The 24,294-nt window shown below is 44.2% G+C and overlaps 2 long non-coding RNA genes across 7 annotated transcripts; both read right to left on the bottom strand.

Moving 5' to 3' along the window:
- Positions 1-212: 212 nt before the first annotated feature.
- On the bottom strand, positions 213-8,046 carry LOC147911479 (uncharacterized). The gene is made up of 7 exons (XR_015551071.1): positions 7,124-8,046; positions 6,414-6,516; positions 5,660-5,811; positions 4,166-4,265; positions 2,675-3,142; positions 1,116-1,232; positions 213-1,034 (listed from the first exon to the last, which is right to left on the bottom strand). It is a non-coding gene; the product is annotated as an uncharacterized LOC147911479 (long non-coding RNA).
- A 1,250-nt stretch (positions 8,047-9,296) lies between these two features.
- On the bottom strand, positions 9,297-20,732 carry LOC147911478 (uncharacterized). 6 transcript variants are annotated; one of them, XR_015551066.1, is made up of 4 exons: positions 16,856-17,809; positions 16,532-16,705; positions 10,453-10,906; positions 9,297-9,767 (listed from the first exon to the last, which is right to left on the bottom strand). It is a non-coding gene; the product is annotated as an uncharacterized LOC147911478 (long non-coding RNA). The 6 variants fall into 6 exon arrangements; XR_015551065.1 differs by lacking the exon at positions 9,297-9,767 and adding an exon at positions 19,316-20,732 and having other exon boundaries at positions 10,179-10,906; positions 16,856-17,315; XR_015551068.1 differs by lacking the exon at positions 9,297-9,767 and adding an exon at positions 20,536-20,732 and having other exon boundaries at positions 10,179-10,906; positions 16,856-17,315.
- Positions 20,733-24,294: the final 3,562 nt, after the last annotated feature.

Below are 24,294 nucleotides of genomic sequence, written 5' to 3'. Positions count from 1 at the left end.
TCACCGTTGTCTGGGTTCAGAATATTTCATTCTTCAAAAGGAAACCCTGTTCTAAAAGCACTCACTCCCCATTTCTCCCTCAGGCCCTGGCAACCCCTAATCTGTTTTCTGTCACGGTTTTTTTTTTTTAATCTGTTCTGGATGTTTCCTATAAGTGAAATCATGCCGTAGGTGGCCATGATTGTCTGCCCATTTATTTTCACACGGCCTGATAGGTTTTCCTTTTCTGTTTTTATTTGAAATGGAATTTCTCTAATTTGATAGGAAAATCCCAGATGAGTCTAGATTTGATGTATCCAAGAAAGCCCTTTTGGTACATATGTGCATAATCTTGGGGTACAGACTGTTGTTCTAAGTGGGACACCAGAGCCAGAAGCCACACACGAAATGCGTTGCTCTTCGTGCGGCAAAAACAAAAACAAGAAAAGGGTTGAAAGCTGGAAAAGCAACCCATAAACCGGAATGTATTCCTCATAACACAAGGTCAGGGAAAGGTTACGCATCCTTGTGGTCTAAAAAAATGCTCGAAAGTCAGAGTTTTAAAAAGAGATAAAGAGCAAACACATTCAACGCCAACGAGAGGCGCTACACAGGGGCAACACGTGTCAGAGATGCGCGAGCTCCCCGAGGAGGAGACGTGCACATGGAGACACTGTGGAGAGGGCACTGGGCCCCATCAGACGGGCAGGGTTCCAGTGTGGTGATGACAAGCCCTGGTGACAATGTGAGGAAGCAGAGGCCCCAGTAGACCCCTAGAGACAAGTGTGAAAGGACACTCCTCTCTGGAGACCAGCCTGCAGGACCCATCGCTGTCCCCAGGGGCACGCCTGTGCTGGCGGTGCTGATCCCAGGACTTCATCCCACAGAAATTCCTGCCCAACGTTTCAAAGATGTATTTTCCAGACTATTCATCACAGCACTGGTTGCAATAGCAAGCAATTGGAAGGAACGCTACTGTCCATGGCGAGGCGATGGGATCCATCCGTCCCATCTGTAAGACCACGTGTATGTGATATCAGCCGGGAGACACGCATCTAGGAAAATGAATCTGTGTGTGAGACAGAGACAGAGACAGACAGACAGAAAGAGAGAGACAGAGCCAGAGAGATACGCACCAAATCGTCCATGGGGTTCACCACTGGGGATGGGAATTGCCACTTGCTTCTCTTCTCCTTTAGGGGCCTGCGTGATGTTCCAACTTGATAGAATGTGCCTCTATTCCTCTTATAATTCTAACAAGATTAAAATCACATGGTTAATGTTATCCATTTATCACTCATCTTTGGACTGAAGTACATTATTTAGTTTTTCTTTGTAAAGGTTTTTATTACAAAGACAATGAACGTTTATTATAGTAAAAGAAGTACAATGATGTACACCTGAAATTTTTACAATGTTATAAACCAATGTTACTGCAATAAACAAAAAATTTAAAAAAAAAATTTAAAAAAAAGAATGAATTCTAAGGGAATTAAGAATTAAGTGGAAACTGAGGAGTGCCCTTAATAGGCAGTGTTCACCGTTTCAATCCTTTGCCTTTGTATGCACGTGTGTGTGCACGTGTGTGCATGTGCCCATTCAGCTATGTGCATCTGTATGCACATGGGTATGTCTATGTGCAAGTGTGTGTGGGTGTGCACTTGCGGCTATCGTGTGGGAAGGACTTCAGGGAGTGTGCTCTTCTGGAACCTGATTTCCCCAGGGCTGGACCCTGGCCAGTCAATCCTCTTCCTCCTCTGCGTCGGCCTCAGAATTTCCTAAGAGCCTCTGCTGGGCAACACGGATCATTTCTGATTTTTCACTCCCGTCATCGTGCTGAAAGGAACACCTGCATCCATAAATCTCTACTTCTTTAGGACCGATCGCTTGAGGTGGAGATTCTGGCTCATAATGTAAACGTGATGTTAAGGTGTTGGACACAGTCTCTGACACCCAAGGTCTCCTTCTACCCTGTGATCTTGTTTGGGAACAGGGAGTCCAGAGACCCTGAAGCAGAGACCTGAGGGAGGGAGGGAGAAGGAGGAGCAGCTAGGATGCAGGGGATGAAGGTACCTGGGGTGACCTGCCCAGCTGGAAGGCCCCGCTCCTGTTGCTTCTGTCCCTACCACTCCCCACACCCCTGGTCCCGCCACTACCACACCTGACTCCGTTTTGTCCTTGCCCATGCCCCTCCTGCTCCCTAACTCACCTGAGCTAAGCAGCCTGGCCTGCCATCCAGGACAGATGAGGATGAAGGTCTGGACACTCCTGCCTGCTCCCTCTCCCTCCAAGCAGAGAGCCCCATCCTCAGTAGGGAAAGCACATCTAGGGCAGTGCAGTGAGTCACAGGGACCTCCTTGAACATGCCCCCTCCAGGGGGAGTTCTCAGTTGCAACAGCAGGACCCACTTGAGCTTGTGTGAGCAGAAGTGACTTTGACAAGACACAGTGTATGTGTCATAGAAGGTGCCAGAAGGTAAGAGCACGGGGCTGGAGGCTTTGGAGAAGGTCATTGTGCCCAAAGCACACCTCAGGGTCTTCCAGGAGTGATGGCTGCCTCAGGCACTGTGCCAGCCCCAGCCCACATATCCAGCACATTCAGCCTCTGCGATGGAGGGGCCCTGCTCAGTGGGGATGAGCGAGAGAGCCCTAGTGACCTCGGAGAGGCACTGCCTTTGGAGCCTCGGTTTCCTCACCTGTGAAGTGGGGTGGCAGCCGACCTTTCATGGTGGTGTTAGACAAGTTCGCTGAGGCTGCACCTGGAGTGCCCTGCACCTTCTCAGATCTCAACAGCTACTAGCTCTAATGAAGAGGAATCACGGGACGAGAGATGGGGCTGGGTCCTGGATCCCCACCTGGCTGGTTGACTGCCGTGGGACGAGATGGGGTGGAGAAAGGCATTCCAGAGGAACAGCGGAGTCAGAGCGAGTAGGGCATGCCTGGGGGGAGATCAGAGTGGGCAGAAGCGAAGGGCCCCAGGGGGCTCTCAATGGGGTGACATCAGCAGGAACAGCTCACGGTGATGAGCACTTACCGGGGCCTCTGTTCTCCTCTTGAGCTATCTCCTTGAATCCTCCCCACAACTCCTTGGAGGAGGAGCAATTATTGTCTTCATTTCACTGATGAGGAAACTGAGGCTCAAAGAGACTTGCCCCCTCTGTGCCCTGCAGAGTGGCAGAGCCGAGATTTGAACCCAGTGCCTCTTAGACCCCATGGGGCCTGCCTGAGAAGGGCTCCCCCATGCTGAGGAAGGGACCTCTTTTCCCTAAAGTTCTGAGAAATTTTGGTCCTGATGCCCAGAGAGACCTCAATCTGCAGGGGGATAGGCTCGTTCTTGGTACTGGGAGAGCCCACAGCGCCCACGGCTGCCATTCCCTGGCCACTATACCCAGCCCCAGGCAGACGGAGTGGCCCTGTCCCTTTAGTTCAGTGATGGCTGGTGGCCAGAAGGGTGCAGGCCCCAGGGAGGCCAGGATCCCTGAGCCCGAGGAGGCCGCAGTGCAGGACAGTGGTTTGGAATGATCCAAAGTCATAGAAATAGGGGTCCTAGTCCCTGCTCAGCCTCTTTCTAGCTGGTGATGCAGGTGAGGCTCTCAGCCTCAGTTTCCCCATCTGTACAATGAGGAAATAACTTGGTCCACTGATGGGCTGTTGGGAGACTTCCCTGAGGAATGCCTTGAGCATCTCTAGCCTGGTGCCTGGAGCGTGTTAAGAGCCCCCTGCCAGGCTGTCACAGTGGTCCTCCAGGGCACAGGGTCTGGGAAGTCCCTCCTCAGGTTCCCTTCCTGCTGCCCTGCTCCCGGGAACATTCAGCAATTTTTGAGGGGGATGCTGAAGAAGAGCCAGGACCACACTGGGGTGAGAGTGATGGACGCTCAGCGCTGGAAGGACAGCTGGACATGCTCCATGCCACCGTCCAGGGCTTGTGCTGTGACACCCTCTGAGCCCGACACAGATAAAGGCTCCTCTTGTGTGGGTCCAGCTTCTGTGGTTTATTCACTTATTGCTTCATTCACCCAGTCATTCCTTCACTCATTCCTTCACTCACTCACTCCTGCACTCATGTACTCATTCATGCATTCGTTCATTGTTTCACTCACTCATTCAGCCAATACGATCTGATCCCTGCCATGGGCTGAGCACTGTAACTTCACCAGTGAGTATGACCCGACGTGGTCCCTGCCCACCTGGAGCTCACATCCACTGTGTGACCTGAAAGAGGGCTGTCCCTCGGGTTAGCAGAGGTGATGAGCACCAGGAATCCACTTCTGAAAGTAGAGGTCACCCCTGCAAAGAGAAGAACAGAGAAAACCCATGCTTGGCACTTCATCGACAAAAAAAAATAATTAAAAGTTAAGAAAAATAAAGATATCCTATATTTAACAAAATGTGGGTTCTAATCACAAGTGTGCACTCATTCCTACAACCAATGAGAAGTAATCCAGAGTGGACTGGGTATTTGTAACACATTTTTCCGGCCAATAATAGCATTTCAGTAAACCTATTCCAGGGCCTCACGATTTTCCTAAGGCCTCTGTGATCCTCCAACACTTAAATCTTTCTCCTTGGAAGCCTCTGTCCTGTCACCCTCCTTGTTAATGGCTCTTCCACTGTTCGGGGGCCTACCCTGCACGCCCACACTCGTCAGTGAATCTCCACGTTGTTTGGACAGGCTGCCTGCGTTCCTCCCTCAGCCTCACGAGCTCCTGTTTCTTTGGCAAGGTTGGTGTTTTCACTGGGTGATCACCTGGCATCCTTCTTTGCAGCGGTTTGCATCTTCCCACGCTGTGTCTCCTCCGAAGACTCCGGGAGGCAGGCCTTTTGTCCCCATCTTACAGGTGAGGAAGCTCAAGTCCAGAAGGCTGGACGACCTGCTCCAAGTCACAGCCAGCGTGGAGCCTCGGCAGGGTTTGGGCCGAAAGCAGACAAGGATGTATGGCAAGTGGTTTGTTTGCAGGTGATGGAGGAGACCTGAGGGAGGCCAAGGGGAAGGGAGCATGGAGGAGGAGAGCCAGCTCAGGGCCTGACGAGGGAGCACTGAGGTGAGCATCCATCCTAGTCTTGTTGGGAGACGAGATCCCACCCGGACTGGCTCTGTCCCCATGGGTGGAGTGTTTACCCCGGGTCATGAAGGCTTCTGTGCTACAGGCTGGCACAGGCTTGCAGGAGAGGAAGCTCCCGGTGCAGGAGAGAGCCCTCAGGCAGAGAGTGGATGCAGGTGTTCCAGGGGGACACTGTGGGCCTGCTGGGGACTGGCTCCCAGGGACTGCAGGGACTCAAGTGGGCTGAGGGAACTGAAGGGCAGCAGCAGCAATGTCTGCAGCGGGGGTCTGCACACATGTCCCACACTTATGTCCCCAGAAAGGCTGCTCTGCATGGCATTTCTCCTCCCAGATGCGTAGTTGGCCCAAACCGCCCCTCCACTCCACACTCCCAATTCCTTTCCACTCGTCTCAGGTTACTAGAAATTCAGAATATTTTAGTTGGTGTTGGAGCCCAGAGACATTTGTTTGTCCTGCCCATGTTCTAACATTGCTGGCTTTTTAAAGACCTCAGGGCTTTGACTCCAAAACAGCAAGCTGCTGAGGATCCCAGACAGCTTTCTGGAAGCAAGACTTTATGCTTTGCAATACTGCCATCCCACCAGCTCTTCTCAAAATCCCTCCAGGACACAGACTCACAATCTTGGGTCCTGAGATTGCTGAAAGGATGCGCCTTTAGAAAGTGATCGGGGTGGGGCAGCAGGACACACCGAATGGTTGAGTGAGGAATTCAGCCAATCCTCTTCCTGGAAAGCCATGATCACACCGGACGCGCTGTCAGAAAACAACCTCTGGGAAGAGACCAAAGACATACAACCAACTGAGGAGCATTTGAAGCTGAGGAAAGAACAGTGAGAGTCGTGGTGTTTTTGCCCAGGGCAGGTCCCGTCCCCACCCCCTCAGTGTGACGGCCCTGTGAGCGTCGCAAGCCTGAAGGAGGGTGGCTTCACTGTCAGAAGTTGCCCACTTGATGTCACCATAGGTGGGCAAAGCCCAGCCCCTAAGCATTTCTGGAAACAGTAGCCATCTCAGTGGCAAGCTGACGTGGAAGGTCAACTTTGCAGCCGCCTGAGGTTGGATCTAGAACAGAGCAGCGAATCAGCCAGGAAGGTGAGACGGACAACCACACAATGAGACAGACACAGCGGCCTTGATGGGCTGCACATAACCCCAGGGGGTCTGAAAGGTTGTGTGCTTGTGCAGGCCTGTGCCCAATCAGGTGAGACCAGGAAGATGGGCATTGTGGGGATGCTTAGAGACCTGCCACCAGCCTAGGCCCTGCCCCCAGGGGTTGCTACCTCCCAGGAAGTCCAAGTTGACTGAGGGGACAATGCCCAGCCCTGTCGAAGGTCCCTGTCCACTCTGGGGCTCCCATGGAGAGAGGCCTTCCCACCTGGAAACTTCTCCCCAGGTCTTCTTCAGAGGCTGAAACGAGGTGCTCTCAGAGCAGAGAAGATGGTGAGCAGTGAGGAGAGGCTCCTGAGGAGTCGGCCCTCCTGGGGAAGGAAGCAAATGAGCTGGGAGGGTGGAGTGGTCCCTGCTTGTTCTGGCCTCAGCCCCTTCAGTGTACATCTCCCTCCTGGAGGAGACAGGAGCCCAGGGAACCCGGGAGAGCACACCCGGGCCACGATGAGCAACACTCCCAAGGAGGAGGATCTGAGCTCAACGCAGGATCAGCCCAGGTAGGAAGGGAGCCTTTCACCACCAGGACAATCGAGTCAAGGTCAGCGTGCCCCTGCAGGGATGATCTCCCTGCCTGTTCTACACGTCCCTGTGGACCACTGACTGCTTAGGGACTGGCTTCTGACCAGCAGACCCAGCACAAGTGACAGGATGACCCTTCCCAGATTCTACCACCGAGGCTGTCATTCTCTCTCACTCGCTCTCTTGTGTTCCCTCTTCCCTCTCCCCTTGTTCCCCTCTCTCAGTCTGTCTAACCCCTGGACCTGGGGACATACATGGACGTCCTGAGCCCCCCTATGCAGAGGCCCACGCAGAAGAAAACCAAGGGAGTGCCCTGGCCAACAGACAGAAAGGAGCTGGGTTCTCAGTGAAGCTGATCCTGATCGAGCCCACAGGAGTAAGCTTGACAACACATCTCACCCTGGTCCAGCCTAAGTGGAGGCCACAGCCCCAACCTGGAAGTCGTCATGAGCAGAGGCTCCAGCTCAGTTGTGCAGGATTCCTGGTCCACAGAGATGGAGAGAGAGCGAATATTTGCGGTTTAAAGATGCAGGGTGGGGATCAGTGTTGTCAGAGAGGAGGATACACCTCACACCATCTCCCAGTTCCTGGGTCTGGCCTGCCCTTCTCCCTCCTCTCCCCTCCAGGCTCTCTGCAGCCACAGTGCCCACCTCTCTAACCTCCTCTGGCCAAACTCACTTCTGCCTGGGTGTCTCCACACCAGCAGTGCCTTCTCCCTGGCACGCTGATCACAAGTGAGTGCAGCGCTGGGTCCTCCTGTCATTCTGGTCACAGCAAATGTCACCTCAGTCAGGCCTTTCAGACCCTCCTACCCAGTGAGACCCCAGCCCTCCCTGCAGGACTCTCTTTATTTTCATTCCAGTTCATGCTCTTCTCTTTCACGTGTCTCTGATTTTGTGCTTTTGTCCATCTGCCTCCAGACTGAGCTCCTGGTGGGCAGGGACCACTGGGTAGATTTCAGCACCACCCTTGGGCCCACCAGGGCTCCTGGCCCAGGGTGAGGGCTTGGCACATAGCTGCTGAATGAACAAATAGGGGAATCTTGGATCCCTCCTTCCTGCTTTTGCTCCACTCAGTCGGTGAAGAGGAACACTACTAATAGGAAGTGCAAGTGGGTCCTGAGGCAGGCGGAGGGTCAGCATGACTTCTGCATGACTCCTCCTTTCTCCAATTGCTCCAGCAAATCTCAGTGGGCACCACTGACACAGGAGGCTGCCACCTGATGGCCAACACAGGAACTGCAGCCTCAGGCAGGGACAGCACAGCACCAGGCAGGCATGTATTTCTTCTGGAGAAATGCCTATCCAAATGCATTGCCCATTTTTCATTGTGCTATTTGTATTTAATTGTTGAGAGGTGAGAATGTATTATATATTCTCAATAGTAGACCCTTATCAGATATGTAAAGATCTGTAAACATATTCTCCCCTTCTGTGAGTCGTCTTTTCACTTTCTTGATCGTGTCTTTCAACGCACTCAAGTTTTAATTTGATGAAGTTGAATTGATCTGTTTTCCCTTTGGTTGCTTTTGTGTTGGGTGCCATAATTACAAAAACATTGCCTAATCCAGGGCCATGTTTTCTTCCAAGAGTTTTATAGTTTTAGGTCTTACATTTACATCTTTGATGGTAAGAAGATGTAACATTTTTGTATATGGTGTGAGGTAGGGGTTCACCTTTATTCTTTCACATGTGGATATCCACCTGTCCTAGCACTACTTGTTGAAAAGATTATTCCCTCCTCATTGTCTTGGCATCTCAAATAATTCTAGAATCTGTGGTTGTTGCAAGTGGTGTGACTCACAGTTCCTCAGAATTATTCTTTACACAAAGGTTGCTTTTCTCTGGCCTTGTGGACTTTCACCCACTGCATTTGTAGACTGATCATTAGCGAAATAATCATATCACGTATTTTGACTAGCTTTTTCTTTGCTTGCGGTGGGTATGTAAGTCCACACCCTGTTACTCCCTGATGGCTGGGTGGACCACATTGCACCATTGTTCTGGCCTGGATTATGGCTGTATCCTTCTAACTGGTTTCTCTGCCTCTATATTTGACCTGCAATCTATCCCAAATGTACCAATTGGAGTGACCCTTTAAAACCAGATGTCACACCCTGACATTGTGAAATCTCTCCAGGGGCTCTCCATTTCTCTCAGGGGGAAAGTTCAAGTCCTTATGATGGACCTCAAGCACCATACAGTTGGTCCCACACTCTCTCTGACATCATCTTTGGCCAGTCATCCCCTGTACCTCTGCCCTCCATTATGCTCCTAGTACATGCCAGGCACTCTCCCACCTGTAGACTTGCATTCTATGTTCCTTCCACTTGGAATCCTCTTCCACATGATGATTTCATGCCTCATCTTCTTCACTATCTTTAATTCTGTGTTCAAATGTCATCTTGGTGAGGCTGTATTGACCATGTCATTTAAAATATAAACTATCCTCTTGTCCTGACACTCCCTATCCAACTTGTTCCCCTTTCATTTTTCCCCTTAGCACTAACATCCTATAAAATAATATATAATGATAATAATCAGGGTTCAATCAGGACACAGAAACCAACCAATAGATTGAGCAGGGACAGTTTATATAATGAACAATTAACCATAAACCTTTAAAGGGAACTATAGAGAATAGCCCAGAATTACAATAGAGTAGTTAAGAAGGAAACAAATTTGGGAGAGGACCCCCTCACCAAGGCTGACTTCAGGGCTTGTTGGAGAAGGAATGATTGCAGCACAGGGATGGTGGAGAAGACTGTCATGTTTCCCAAGGCCAGTACCAGTCCCTGGTCATGGCATAGCTCAGCAGGTAGGGAACAGCAGGCTGAGCCTGGCAAACAGGAAAGCCCTGTTCCCTCCCATGGGCAGGTAGGATGAGGCTGGGATGCCTACTGGATTGACTGGGATTCCACTTGCAGGGGTGCCACTCATTCTCCTTATTAAGCCATCCAAGGGGATCCACTGAATCCACTGTGGATCACCCACTGTGGGTGAGTCCCTGTAGACACCCCTGAATTGTGCCACTGCTGGTTGTACTGCAGGAAAAAGAAAAAGGAAAGAATGGAAGCACCCTGGAATTAGGAAGGAAGGCCCTTTGTCCTAAACCTTCTCTGACAAAGCTTAACCTCTGCCAGGTGCAAAAGAGAAATGTCTACTGGGTGCAGCTCCATTATTGCAGAACAGACGATAGAGGGCAACACTCTGATGTTGTTACACAGGGGCAATCCATTGATAACTGACACCATAATTCCCTTATTATTTTGTTTATGTATTCCATGCTTTTACTTCCAACTTGCCTCTATTGCTTTATTTGAAGTAAGATTTTGAAGACAGCATATGGTTGTATCAAGGTTTCTAAAAAAAGGCATTTTGACCCCCCAAAATGCCATTATTAGATCAAAACAACAGAAGAATTAAAAGTACAAAGTAGCTATACTATCAGTATATGCCTTAAGTAAATAGTTTACTGTCAAATTCCTCTTATATAAGAAAGCACCATGCAGTTACATTTTAATGATGTTAGCCTCAATAATCTAGTATAATAATAAACTCCTTTGTAATGAGTAACTATATAAAATGAAGTTACAATAATTTACAATTTACGTCTGTGACATGACCCAACTACTCTCTACAAGCACCACTGAAATCTTGATTGATGCTTGGCTACCTTGTTCTACTAGAACTAACGGGAATATTTCACTGCCAACAAATTCTGTTTACCTGCTGTGTAGTTTATAAGGGTTGAATTCTTCTCTACTTGAAAATCACCATTTTCATCTCTCCATATGGATATCTGTTTATTGGCAGATAACTTTGCAGCCAGTATAGTTTTTTCAGGAGAGTCTTATATAAGAAGTCATAAAAAATGAGTATAAATAACTTACACTTAGGCAATTTTTCTTTTTCTTTTTTTTTCCCTGCTTTGAAAGCTTTGCCCTGAGCTAACATCTGTTGCCAATCTGCCTCTCTTCTTTCTCCCTTCCCAAAGCCCCAGTACATAGTTCTATATTCTACGTGTAAGTCCTTCTAATTCTTCTACATGAGCCACCGCCACAGCATAGTCAATGAGAGACGAGTGGTGTGGTTCGCGCCTGGGAACTGAACCTGGGACGCCGAAGCGGAGCGTGCCAAACCTTAACCGCTAGGCCATCAGGGGTTGCTCCAGGAAATTTTTCTAGAAAAAAATTGGAATCAAGATGTATGATTTATTTCTAAAAATTTCATAACATACTTTAAAACATGAAATGCTCAACATGTTTAAAAGCACTTTACCACTCAGTTTACCTTAACAAAGATATAGCAAACATTTTGAGAAATATACTTTCAACAGGAAAGTCCAATTGTAGCTTTATGCTTTTGTAGACCACTCCCAATAACGTGGCTTCAAAAATATAACTGTAAGATTCTCTTAAGAAAATGTATTTCATTTCTATAAAAATCGTTCTTTACAGCGTCTCAATGTTTGTTTCCTACTGAGCTTCTCAATGTTCTTTAGGCTTAACAATATAGTAGAATCAAGCTCCTACAATCTAGCTTTTAATCCCACAATCCGGAAAGCTCTACCTCAAGGTCATCAATGACCTCTTAAATCACCGAATAATATTATTCCCATTTTATAAGTGCGAATACTAGGTTTTAAAGAAGTCTAGTTCATGCCCAACATTGTTTAGCTAGTAAGAAGCAGAGCCTAGATATGACTGACTCCTGCTGTCTGATTCTAAAATCCATAAGCATAACCTCTAGGTATACAGCCAAACATAACACTCTGTATTCTTGCAACAGAATAAATGCATTTGCTTTTTCCTGAATGTCTTTAACACGGTTCTTAACTATTCCAATACAGTGGTTTCTCCCTTTCTGTAAACGAGAGTGTTCTTCAAAGTACCTTCCTTCCTCTCTGCTCTTCTCTATACATTCCCTCCACTCCCAGTGCTTGAATTCATTTAACAAGCATTTATTTTATTGAGTCCATACAATTCCAGACACCATGGAAAAACAATGAAAAAAAAACAGTCCCTGGCCTTGAAGGATTTACAGACTACTAGGGGAGAAAGCCCTATAAGCAAGTCCAATACTATTTTCAAAAAAAAAATAAGTTTGAGTCTGCACAAACACAGAAGGCGTTCTATGCCACACAGCACGGGTTTTCAAGCCTTTTCTGAGGAGGACTACAGTTTTTTAAGAAATAGCGTTTAAAATTTCCAAAAGAGCACGCAAGCCCTAGAACTTCCCTGATCCACTGTCCCCGTCCCACTACAAGCCATGTTTTTTCTAAGACTCTTAAGAACATCGTTTGAAAACCGCTATATTCTAACATCTTAATAGTTTTGCCTTTCATGCCTAGGTCTTTAATCTACCTGGAATGGATTTTTGTGTACGGAGTAAAGTAGGGTTCCAATTTGAATTTTTTCCATACTGATATCTAATAGTCCCAGGACAACTTATAGAAACGCCCCTCCTTTGCCCTTTGCTCTGTAAGAGCACTTCTATTAAAAGAAATCAAGTTTCTGGATACACGTAGAACTGGATTTGGGTTCTCTACTGTTTTCCACTAGTCTAACACTGTGCTAATACCAAAGTGCTTTAGTTACTATAGCTTTATATATAATAAATCAGGATATCTCATAGATCAAGTCTTCTCACCTTGACCTGCTGCTTAAAAAATATCTTGGCTATTCTTAGTCCTTTGTATTTCCATATGTATTTTAGAAAACACACGTAATTTTGAGCTCTGTAATTTCCTGGCAAACTGGTAAAATACCCACAAAACAAATCTAGGCCAGTGGTTCTCGACCAGGGCAATTTTAACACCCTCACCTCCCACCCCAGGGACATTCAGCAACGTCTGGAAACATTTTTGGTTGTCACAAAGTGGGGGGTAGGTACTACTGGCCTCTAGTGGGTTGAGGCCTGGGAGATGCTGCTAAGCATCCCACAGTGCACAGGACAGCTGCCACAACAAAGAATTATCCCGTTCAAATTTTAATAGTGCCACTTTTGAGAAACCCTGTCCCAAATAAATCAAGGGGCAAATTTTCATGGGCCCATTAAAGGCCATGGAACGTCTACCAAAAACAATAATTTAATTTTAGAAAAACTGAACTGCCATGTGCCAAATGAGATTTACGCCAATTCATTAAAAAAAAAATCATATTATTAGCATAGACCAAAAGGCTTATCTTCCTGTTCTCTATAGCAGGGACATTTGCAGGAAGCTTATTGGAGGGGTTAAGTCTTTAAAATACAAAGTTATAAAGAAACAAGACATAGCCAGAAGATATTAAAAAAAAAAAACTCATAGAAATCAGTAAGAAACAACCCAATAGAAATATGGGCAATCTGTATAGACAATTCACTAAAAGGAATATTCAAATGACCAATAAACATATATAAAGATTCTCAACCTCATTAGTCACCAGAGAAATACCAATTCAAACTCACGAGAACACCATCCATGCACCAGAATGGCTAAAATTTTAGAAGACTGGACATATCAAGTGTTAACAAGAATGCTAAAGAACATAATTCCCATATACTACTGAATGTAGTGAAGGGGTTGCATAAACTGGTTCAACCACTTTGGAAAATGTTGGCAGTCTCTACTATAGCTGAACATATCCATACACTATGACCAGCAATGCCATTCCTAGGGATATATCCAACAGAAAATATTTACCTATTTGCAAAAGAATGAACAAGAATGTTCATAAAAGCATTAAAAGTCCAAAGGAGAAACCATCCAAATGTCTAATAACTGCAGAACGGATTAATAAACTGTGATATGTTCATAGAAGGAAATAATATACCACAACAAGAACTACTACTATATGCAACAACACAAATGAATCCCCAAAATACAATGTTAAGCAAAAGTACGCAGACTCAAGAGTACAGATATCACTCCATTTCTATAAAGAGGCAAAACTCATCAATGGTGACAGAAGGGAGGAGAGCAAATACCTGTGCAGAGAAAGGATAGTGACTAGAAAGGAGCATGAGAAGGGGCTGTAGGGTGTTGGGAATGTCCTATTTTTATCTAGGTGGTAGATACACGAGTGTGTTTACTTTGTGAAAATTCATCAAGCTATACACTTAGGATTTGTATGCTTTTCTGTATTTAGCTTATATCTTATTAAAGAATTTGCTTAAAATTATAAAGAATACAACCCTGATTTACCGCATCTGATGCTTCAAGAGAGTATTCTAAACAGCCCTAACTCACAATGATGTTAAAATGAAAGTTTTGTATATATTGACAACTGATTTTTCACCAAGGCACAAAGGCAATGCAGTGGATAAAGCATAGCCGTTTCAATAAATGGTGCTGAACAATGAGATATCCATAGGCAAAATAAATGAACTTGGATCCATACCTCACACCATATACCAAAAATAACTCGAAATGGATTTTAGACTTAAGTGTAAAACATAAAACTATATTTGATAGAAAAACACTTGTATTCAAAATATATAAAGAACTCTGAAAACTTAATAATCAGAAAAAAAAACAGGCAAAAGATTCGAACAGACATTTTATCAGAGAAGATATAGAGATGGATAATAAGCACACGAAAAGATGCTCAACATCATAAGTTATCAGGGCAATGCTGATTAAAACCACGAGATACAACACTACATGCCTATTAGAATGGCTGACAAGACTGACCATACCAACTGTAAGCAAAGATGTAGAGAAATGGGAACACTTGGACACTGCTGGTGGGAATGTAAAATGGTATAATGTATAAACACTTTGGGAAACAGTTTGGAAGTTTCTTAAAGAGTTAAACATAAGTGATCCACTCACTCCACTCTTAGGTATTTGCCCATAAAAAGGAAAGCACATGTCCATAACAAAGACTTACATACAAATGTTCATAGAAGCTTTATTTGTAATAGCCCAAAACTAGAAACAACTCACATATACATCAACACGTGACTGGATAAACAATTTGTAGTATATCCACAGAACAGAACATTACTCAGCAACACAAAGGAACAAATTGTTGATACACACAACATGGGTGAATTTCAAAAGAATTATGTTAAGTGACAGAAGCTAGACAAAATCAGTGTACAAATTGTCTGATTCCATTTATATAAATTCTCGAAAATGCAAACTAATCTATAGTGATAGAAAGCAAATCAGTGGTTGTTTGGGGAGAGTAAGTCACAGAGGGGTGGGAAGGAGGGATAATAAAGGTGCATGAGAAAACTTTTGAAGGTAATGGATATGTTCACTATCTTGACACTGACTGAAAGTTTCATGGAGGTACACCTTATGGTGGAGGTCAAAACTTATCAAAGCATACCATTTAAATAAATGCAGTTTGTTTTCTCAAGTATATTTCAATAAAGCTTTTCTAAAAATAATACAGGTTGTATATAAATATTGTAAACCAGAGTTCTTAGAATTAGCTCAAAATCAACTCCATTCATTCACACAACAAATATTTATCTAGCACCTACTATATGCCAAGCACTCTGCTAGGTTCCAGGGTTCCAATGGTAAGCAAACTGACATGGTTCCTGACCTCATGGAGAACACAGTCTGCTAGGGGAAGCAGAGATTAATAAAAGAAGCACACAGACACATGGATAATAAAAACTTCACAGACAAGTGCTGTCAAGGAGACAAACACAGTGAGATGACACAAAATAACAGGGAAACCAAATCTGATCTAACGGAAAGGTCAGTATGGCTCCCTCAAGGAAGCGACATTTAAGCAACACCTAATGGAAGAGGAGGATAACAAGTTGAAGATGTAACTTTCCTCAGAAGAGACACTAACACAAGCAAAGGCTCTGAGGCAGAAGAAAGCATGACCCTTTGAAGGAATGGAAAGAAAGTCAAAAGGGCTAAGGGTCAAAACAGTGTAGACAACACTATTGGTCACCTCTCCAGTACTAGTCCATCTCCTCTTCCTCACTCCTAACAGAATCACACTTGGGTTCCAGCAGCCACCCTCCTCCACACATAGTCATGTGCTTTAGAGGAAAATGACTCCATTCTTGATTTTAGGAAGTGGATACTGTTGCGACTTAAGTCAGTCATGGCCACCTCTTTTCTCCCTGCCAGTGATTAGTTAAAGAATGGCATGAGTGAAAGCAGGAAAAGAAGTTATTTCATGCTCTAAACAAGAGATGGTAGTTTGGACCAGGGAGTTGTCAATGGAGATAGAGATTTGCACGGAGAAATAAGGTAGAGCAACGTGTACAGGATGTCTCCTAGGTTTCTGGCTTAGGCAAATAACGATCAATCTTTTCCATATAGTCAAAGCCAGAGAAATATTTTTTAAAAATGAATAGTCTTATGTTATTCTTAATATATTTCTCTTAAATAAACCTAATTAGAACTAGTCAAGGATCATACCTAAAACATATCTCATCCTCATGCAGGATACTGCCTTCAGAAGTTCATGCAGACTTATCAAGAATGAATGAGGCTAACTAGATTTTGTCTTACAATACAAATCAATGTTTTCTAAAATTCTAACATATAATTAACAATCCTGCCTACAAATAACATCAATTTCTGAATATCATTTACTTTGTCTTGCCTGCTTCAAAAAATGATTTAAGCTAGCAAAATGTCCAAATCAATTAAAAGCCAAGCCAAGAATAAAGTAGTCCAAGGATTTCTGACCACTCTTGTGTTATCTAAAAATAATTCCAGAGAAATTAGATGGAGGTACCTAATCAATTATGCTCATCAAATTTATCAAATTAGGTCTCATAACAACAGTAATGAAGGTTCCTATTACACATACCAACAGACCCAGGCAAAAATATAACCTACCATGACAAGTTGATGAAGTGCCATTTTTTTCAGAAGATGGTGTACTTGGACTGTTGAAATGACGTGAAGTTCCTCGGTCCTCGCCATCGTTTGTAAAATTCTTTGAATGGCACGTACAACGACGTGACAATGGTACTTTAGCTTTTTTGCTTAAGCTTTCATCCGCTGGCTTCCCTAAAAGTGAAAGAACCTCTATTTATAATATTTCTAATTCAAAAAACATTAATCATCCTCTGCAGCTACAGTGAGCAACTACTCGAATTTGCCCAGGATTGGGAGGTTTCCCAAGCTGTAAGATTTTCAGTGCTAAACCTGGGAAAGTACCTGGCAAATCTGGACAAGTTGGTCACCCCATCTGTAACATCAAATTAGGACAGGAGAGAAACACTCATGATGTCAGAGACATTTATAGAGAAATTATCATCAATTTGCCTAATTTACAAAAAGATAATAGTCAAAAATTAATAATGTAATAAAGGCACAACCACTTGAGTATTCGTTTATATTGAGACTTATTAAAATATCAAGCAGGGAGGATTAAAAGAAAGACCAAAAGTATATTCTTAGTTACTGCTATTTCTTTAAATGAATCATTCTGGATAAAAAGTACTTTATTATATTTTTTTCAAGTACCAATAATCAAGCTGAATATATCAACCAAATACTCAGCACGAAGAAGAGACTGTTGCCACGCCAAAGCAGCACAAAGTAAGACTAAGCTTTTCCCACTTCCTGTAGGGCTCTCCAACAAACAATGCTGCTTACTTTTTAATCCTCGGACAATCTATTGACACAAAAACAATAAAAAAAAATCAGTAAACAATTTACTTCATTAGGGTCTGTCTCCATCACAAGTACAAACACAACAAGAAGTAAGGTTGTACTTGAGGGAACATAGCAATAGCAGAAGGGAGAATTAGTATTTAGTTCAATCTAGACCTTATGCCTTTATCTTTCTCCCTAAAATTATGTTGGACTTAAAAGCATATAGGCATAAAAGAAATGAACAAAGCAATTTGTGCCTTAATGATGCAAGCACCGTCATTTCTGTAAAACTAGAGTACACTAATATCTTGGATGAAAACTTAATCGAGGATTCTGCTAGGGGGAGTGTAAATCGCTACAACCACTTTGGACAGAAATTAACAATTTCTAGCAAAGTTGAAGATACCCAACATCGGGAAGTCCAGTCCTATGTATATATCCAAAAGCTTTCCCACAGGAACATAAGGAAACACGCATAAGAAAGTTCATAGCAGCATTGTTTAGAATTGCAAAAGAATGTAAACAACTTAAATGTCTGTCAAAAGGAAAATGGATAAAAAAATTCTGGTATATTCATACAATGGAATACTACACAGCAATTAAAATAGATTAACAATCAATAAGGCTACTTCTTAAAAATAATGTTAAGCAACTAAAAACACTTCTGAGCAAATATAGGTACAGTATCATATCATTGTACAAAGTTTAAAAACAGGTAAAGTAATGCTCTATATTGTTTACGGATACATACATATGTAACAAAAGTATAACAACACGTCTAGGAAAGAAAAACAATAAATTCAGCATACTAGTAATGTTACTTGCAAACAAGGTATAAAGTAAATATGGCAAAATATTAAGATTGAACAACTCTGGAAAGTTGGCTTACTCATTGGTCTATTAATTTTCTATATGATTGAATCATCTCAAAAAATATGGTGAGAAATATAGTATTCTGTGTAAAAGACAGTAAATACTTTGTAGAAGATAGTAATTCCATACAGTAAATAGAAGTGCCAAATGAGCTGAGAACAGTTTTCAGACTATTCTCCTTTGACTCCTAACCATATACAGTTCATAGCGATCAGGATTATTTTTCGAAAGGTTACATGTTCTTCCATGAACCCAGCAAATATTTTCAATCTATTTACTATCTGAGAAAATGAATGTAGTCACAGATTCAGTATACGTTATGAATTATCAGCATCTTTATCTTAATGAATACTTAACTGCTGAAAAATACTTGCAGAATTCATTATAGCAAGCTATGATGGACAAGCTTTACAAGGAAAGTTCATCTTCACCCCACCAACTGTACATTCAGACCATATTGAAGAGTCATGCTTTCCTGTTTACTTAGATTCCTAACTGCAGCAGAAACGAAAATCAAGACTGAAACAATGCCATTCAAAGAAAACCAGATACCCAACTAGACTAGGACAGAAGTCTAGAAATAAAAAGGGGATTCCTAAATGTATAAACAAAACAAATGCAAGTAAAAGAATTTCCTAGTCTTAACCATCACAGTGGTTGAGAACATGTCTCGGAATCTGACAAATCCGGATTTGTATCCCTACTCTGCCAAAGCTGTGAACCAGGAGGTAGAAGTACGAGTTCTAGATCAGGTTCCCACAACTCAGATGTGTTTCCTTGATCATGTCTTCACTTCTCTAGACTAAGATCCTCATCTGTAATAATCCCTAATTGAAAAACTGTTGTAAGGGAGAAAATGCCTTGGCACACAGTAGGTGCTTGATAATTCTGATTTAAAAGTCAGAAGGGTATAATGAAAAGAAGATGGGCTTTGGAGTAAAGCAAGCTTAAGTGTGAGTCCCACTGTGTGAATCACTGAACCTCAGTCTGTTTCTTCATCTGTGCAATGGAGATAAGATTATCTACCTGATAGAGTTTTGATGAAAATTAGCCAGGCATTGAGTTAAGAATTAAGTAAGGTAATGGATAGAACTTGCCTAAACTCCAGTATTTGACACAGAGGAGGTGATCTACTTTAATCCCCACCTCTTCTAAACCACCTATGCTTAATCTAGGATCCAGAGACGGAAGTCAGAGACTGTGCTCTCTTGCTATTGCGTGCAGAAGTCTTGGTACATGACTGGGTTTCTCTGAAGAGAAAGTCCGTGGATTTCTCATTCCCAGAACTATATCCTAATAAAATAACTGAAAACAGAGGGGAGACTGATATGCACTGTTATCAACTGAGGACTTCCTTGCAATAGTGAAAAAAAACGGCAAATTTGACCTGGGGATGGAGGGATGGTTAGAAGAGTAATTCAACAGCTTATGAAGCCAATTATACCCTGACCCCTAGCCTATGTGTTCCAAAACAAGCTAAGAACCACTATTCTGAGGTATTTCCCAGTTCTAATATTCTGTGATTCTATCTGTGCAACTCTTGAGTAGAGATTTGGTGGACTCTAACCCCTTCACCCCAGCCAATAACGCAAGCCGGCTAGTTCCTCAGATACAGCCTAGAAATCCATCCCGCCCACAGTCGCCTCAATCCCCCAGGGTATAAAGCACGAGCCCCCGATCCGCCTCCCGCCGTCGTCCCCACCGCCACGAGTCAGCGGGGGGCCGAGGGGGCCCGGGGCCTCTCCCCGGGGGTTGGGACAGGCTCCCTCCGGCCTCCGCACATTCAGAACCCGGAGGCCCGGGGACGCGGTCACCCCGACGGCCCGCATGCGGCCAGGCGAGAGCAGAAGGCTCTCTTCGGGCAGGTTGCACACCGCCCCAGGAGAGACAGGCTGGCCTGTTCTGAGGAAAACTGAGGCAGCGCTGCCTGGGCTCCGAGTCCCGGGAGAAAAGGAAATGGTATCTGCGAGCACACACTGCAGAGCCTGGCAGAGAGGAGAGGCCCCAAACCTCTCGCCTCCTCACCGGGCTGCCACTCCCTGGCCGAGCGCAGACTCCGGCGCCTCACCCGCTCCCTCCTCAGCTCTCTCCAGGCTGCGCGCCCGCGCTCTCCCGGACGAATTCCCGCCTCCCGCCCCCTCGACTCCCAGCACCCAATCACCCGCCAGAGCAGAAACCAAGCAACCAATCCCGGCGTGAGGTTAGGGGGCGAGAACCCTGGCCCCCGAGGGAGGCCTCTGCAATAAAAACCAACGCAAAGTATTTCATGACCCGGAGGCGAACGCTTGAAGAGCGAAGGACGGGAGCACAGCGCAGGGTTTAAAGGAAAAGTCTCCGTTTTGAGATTTTGAAACTGGCGACTTAACCCGTGCATCCGTTTCCTTGGAAACTCGCAGTCTCATTCTTCAGGTCTGTAGACCAAGCGAAAGGAAAGCCTTGCCGGGTTCTTCCCAGAGCCCCCGTCAGTGCCGCTCAGCTCACGTTTCCGAACTTCACTGTGGCCCGGGTGTCGCACAGACGGAGGCGGGAACTGCCAAACGCCTGAGCCCGGCCAGGCGAGAAGGCTGGTTGATGAGTGGCCGCAGAACCTCAGGATGTTCCAGGCTTCCCTGGATAGCGAGTTCAACCAGAGCAACGCCCTAGAGCTCTCCCGCCCCAGTCACTTCTGCTCCATCAAGGCTCATCCACCTTCTGTCCCTCCTAAAACCCGGTTGTTATTCTTTGCCACGAAGTACACTTCAGTTTCCTCAAAGGTAGGGAGTTAATCGTGATCTCTCCAAATTGTGATTTTGTCAATTTCTGAATAGCCTAAGCTTGGCTCCGATACTAGTGTCTCAAAAAAGTAAAACGTGAGACAGTTTCTCAAGTTTGAGCACCTAGTTTGGGGAGAGGTTTGCTGCAGGCGGAGCAGCGGGAGGAGAGTGGATTTGTTTGCTTCCCTTTCAGTTTTACTGCATCTTCCCCAATTGCAAAATGTACAGTGCTAAAAATAAATTCTACCTTTTAATTTAGTAATCTCAGGCTCAAAAATTTATCCTAAAAGAGTAATCCAAAAGAAAGAAAAAGTAAAAATACCTAAATTGATAACATTGCCTATTGTAATCCTGAAAAAAGTCATCAACCTCCCGATCTAGTAATAGCACCATATACGGTTATGATACATCAGTTTGATCATTAGGAAGCCAATAAAATAATTATCAAAAGTAAACAACTTGCAAAAAAAAATTTCATATAAAGTTAAATGAAAGCAGACTCCCTACAGGGTATTATGAATTCTATTATGTGAAAATATATATGCATAAGCAAAGATGGAGGGAAAGTATAAAAAATGTAACTTACTGTTAAAACAGTGGAATGAAGGATAATTTATCAATACTTAAAAATATCTTCAAATTTTTATTCTGCTTTTACAATTTTTTTAAATATCAAATCGTTTAAGTAACTGCTCCAGGGAAACTACTACGATTTTCGATTTTCCTCCGCTCAATTCCTAAGGCTCTCAACCGACTCTAGCCTTGTATGGCCATTTGACGTGTGTGGCGTTAACAGAAATGGATACACGTAGGCTCTGGAGCCAGACAGTCCTGGATTCCAGTCCCTTGAACTGTTCCTTTCAGGTGAACAGTAGTGAAAGAAAACACAAAAAACTACAAGTTCATTTGATAAAGAATATGAATGTTTATAAACCAATATTCAAAATAGCTGCACACATCTGTTTTCACTTGAATAAAAAAAATCACATTGTGACAAATTTTGTAACCTTAACTTAAAATACATGAATATTAACATTTACTAATATAGTTACACATTTTGTTTACATCATCAACGAATGTGATGAAAAACAGCATGTTGTTATTTAAACACAGCAGGTTTTGACCAGCCTTTGAAAACTGATCCAAGAATGTGCGCTGCATTTAGTTAGAAACCATTTATTTCAACATTTTGAACTTCTAGAGGTTTCCTACTCACATAAAATATTCCAAAGCCTCAGTTTAAAATAAAACAAAACAAAAGAACACAGGACCGCTGTATTTAATCTTAGAAGACTACAAAACTGCCTTGTTTAAAAATATGAAAATTCTTACAGTATTTTTTAAGTGTATGCTTTTATTTTTCACATCGAAATTACTTGATTGAACATTAAGCATCTGATATCTCAGGGAAGGCCAGCCCAGTATCCTGTTTTTCAGAGCTGACCAGGTGTTTCTGATGCAATCTATGGACCAGCAGAGACCCATTTGACTAAAGAAGAAATAATTAATCAAGTGTTCTCTAAACATTGCTGCATAATGGAATCAACTGGGGAATCTTAAAAAAAAAATACTAACGCCTGACTCCCAACCGCAGACATTCTGATTTAATTGGCATGGGTTCCAATTGGGGATCAAGAGTTTTAACAGCTCTCCAGGTGATTTTAATGTGCAGCAAAATTTGGAGCCACCACAATGATGCAAGACACAACAGTGATCTAAATCACAATTAGCCACAAATGACAGATGCCTGTAGAGGAGAACTCACTTTTAAAGAAGTTTCTCAAGTTGGAAATACTTTATAGTTTCTCTCTGTTTCTTAAGATCAAATTTATGCTTTTTCTGAAAGTTATAATGACTCTTTAATTAGTAGTCTTCAGAGGGGATTTATATTGTTAAACACTCAACAATTTTTTTTAACCATTAAGTTTAGGTTATTGTATATAATCACTGCTATACACTTATCTATTACGTGTAACAATACACTGAAATTACCTTCTAGGCATCACAGTATTAAGAACCATCCATAGTTTATTGACTGTTTGAAGCATTCTCCACAGAACCCCTGAATTCAATAGCTGGTTCATATTGGATGTTAATACTTCTGTATCTGGTATAAGTTCACTGGCAGAGAGTAGAGTCAAGCGTTCTAGAATCTGTATCATTTCCATATGTCTTACTGGGACAGCTGAAAATGCTGAAGGGGAAACTTAGCAGTCATAATCTAAATTCTATACAGCTTACCAAATAAGAAGTAACATTGCTCTATCAGACTACACGCCAAACAAATCAAGAAAACAACGTTGTTTTCTCCTGCAGGAGACCAGTAGGCAGCTGAGGCCCCAGCCTCTATGCAGGGAGAGCCATCCCCTGCACAGGCTCCTGCAGGAGACAGGGAGGCTGCTGAGGCCTTTAGTCTTGGAGGCTGGATGGAAGGGCTGCATTTGCAGAGGTCACCCCCACTGGGTGAGTGGGGACTCTGGGACACCTGAAGTCACAGATGCAAGTGAACCGCACCTGGGAAGGTGTGAGGGAGGTGCACAGAGGGCAGTGCCTCAGTGGCAGGCAGGGCTTCATGCCCATGGGCAGCACTCCTTGGCAAAGGTCAGCTACTCCTTTGGACCCTGGAGAGCAGAAGGCAGCTAGGGCTGCCAGTGGTCCACGGGAGACCAGGACAGCCTGCTGACTGGCAGGCATCAGGTCTGAAGCACGAGAGGTTCATGGTGAAACTGCTCCTGGGTAGCCTGGGCCAGCGGGTTGGACAGAAAAGATGGCCACCTGGTTTTTGTCACTCTAGTCTGTACGTGCTCGTCTCCCCAGCTACCCAGACCCTGGGGAGGGTGGCCCTGTGGCTGAACAGCACTAGGGACTGAGGAGAAGGTGCCCGTGGCAATATCGAGTCCCTCCTCTTCATGTGAGGCCAGGTTGAGCTGGCTCCATGCCTGACCTCACCCCCTTGGCGATGGTGGGCTTCTTCAAGTCAAAGTCATACTAGGCTTCGGGTTCATGGCACTGAACACATTGGCATCCTCAGGGGTCTTCAGCATGGGGGTGAGGGGCCAAAGGAGGGTTGGCTATGCTCAAGACAGCCACACCAGTGACAGGGAAATGCACAGAGACAGGAAGCAGATCAGTGCTTGTCAGGGGGTGGGGGAGTGGATATGGGGGCATGGCTGCTTCATGAGTACAGGAGCTCTGGTGGGACGAAGCAATGATCTGGAACTAGATAACAGTGACGGTACACAGCATAGAGAATGTAGTTAATGGCGGGCCCTGAATTGTAGAAATTTATGTGAAGAAAACATTAAACTTTATTGAATCTAAATTTGAACACATAAAGCATAATAAATTATAAAACATAGAAAAGGGAAAAGA

The sequence above is a fragment of the Ceratotherium simum genome, unplaced genomic scaffold, assembly GCF_057802395.1.
Source record: "Ceratotherium simum simum isolate JZ-2026a unplaced genomic scaffold, ASM5780239v1 HiC_scaffold_43, whole genome shotgun sequence".
NCBI lineage: Eukaryota > Metazoa > Chordata > Mammalia > Perissodactyla > Rhinocerotidae > Ceratotherium > Ceratotherium simum.
The sequence above is the reverse complement of the archived record's forward strand: the minus strand, read 5'-3'. Positions and strand labels throughout refer to the sequence as shown.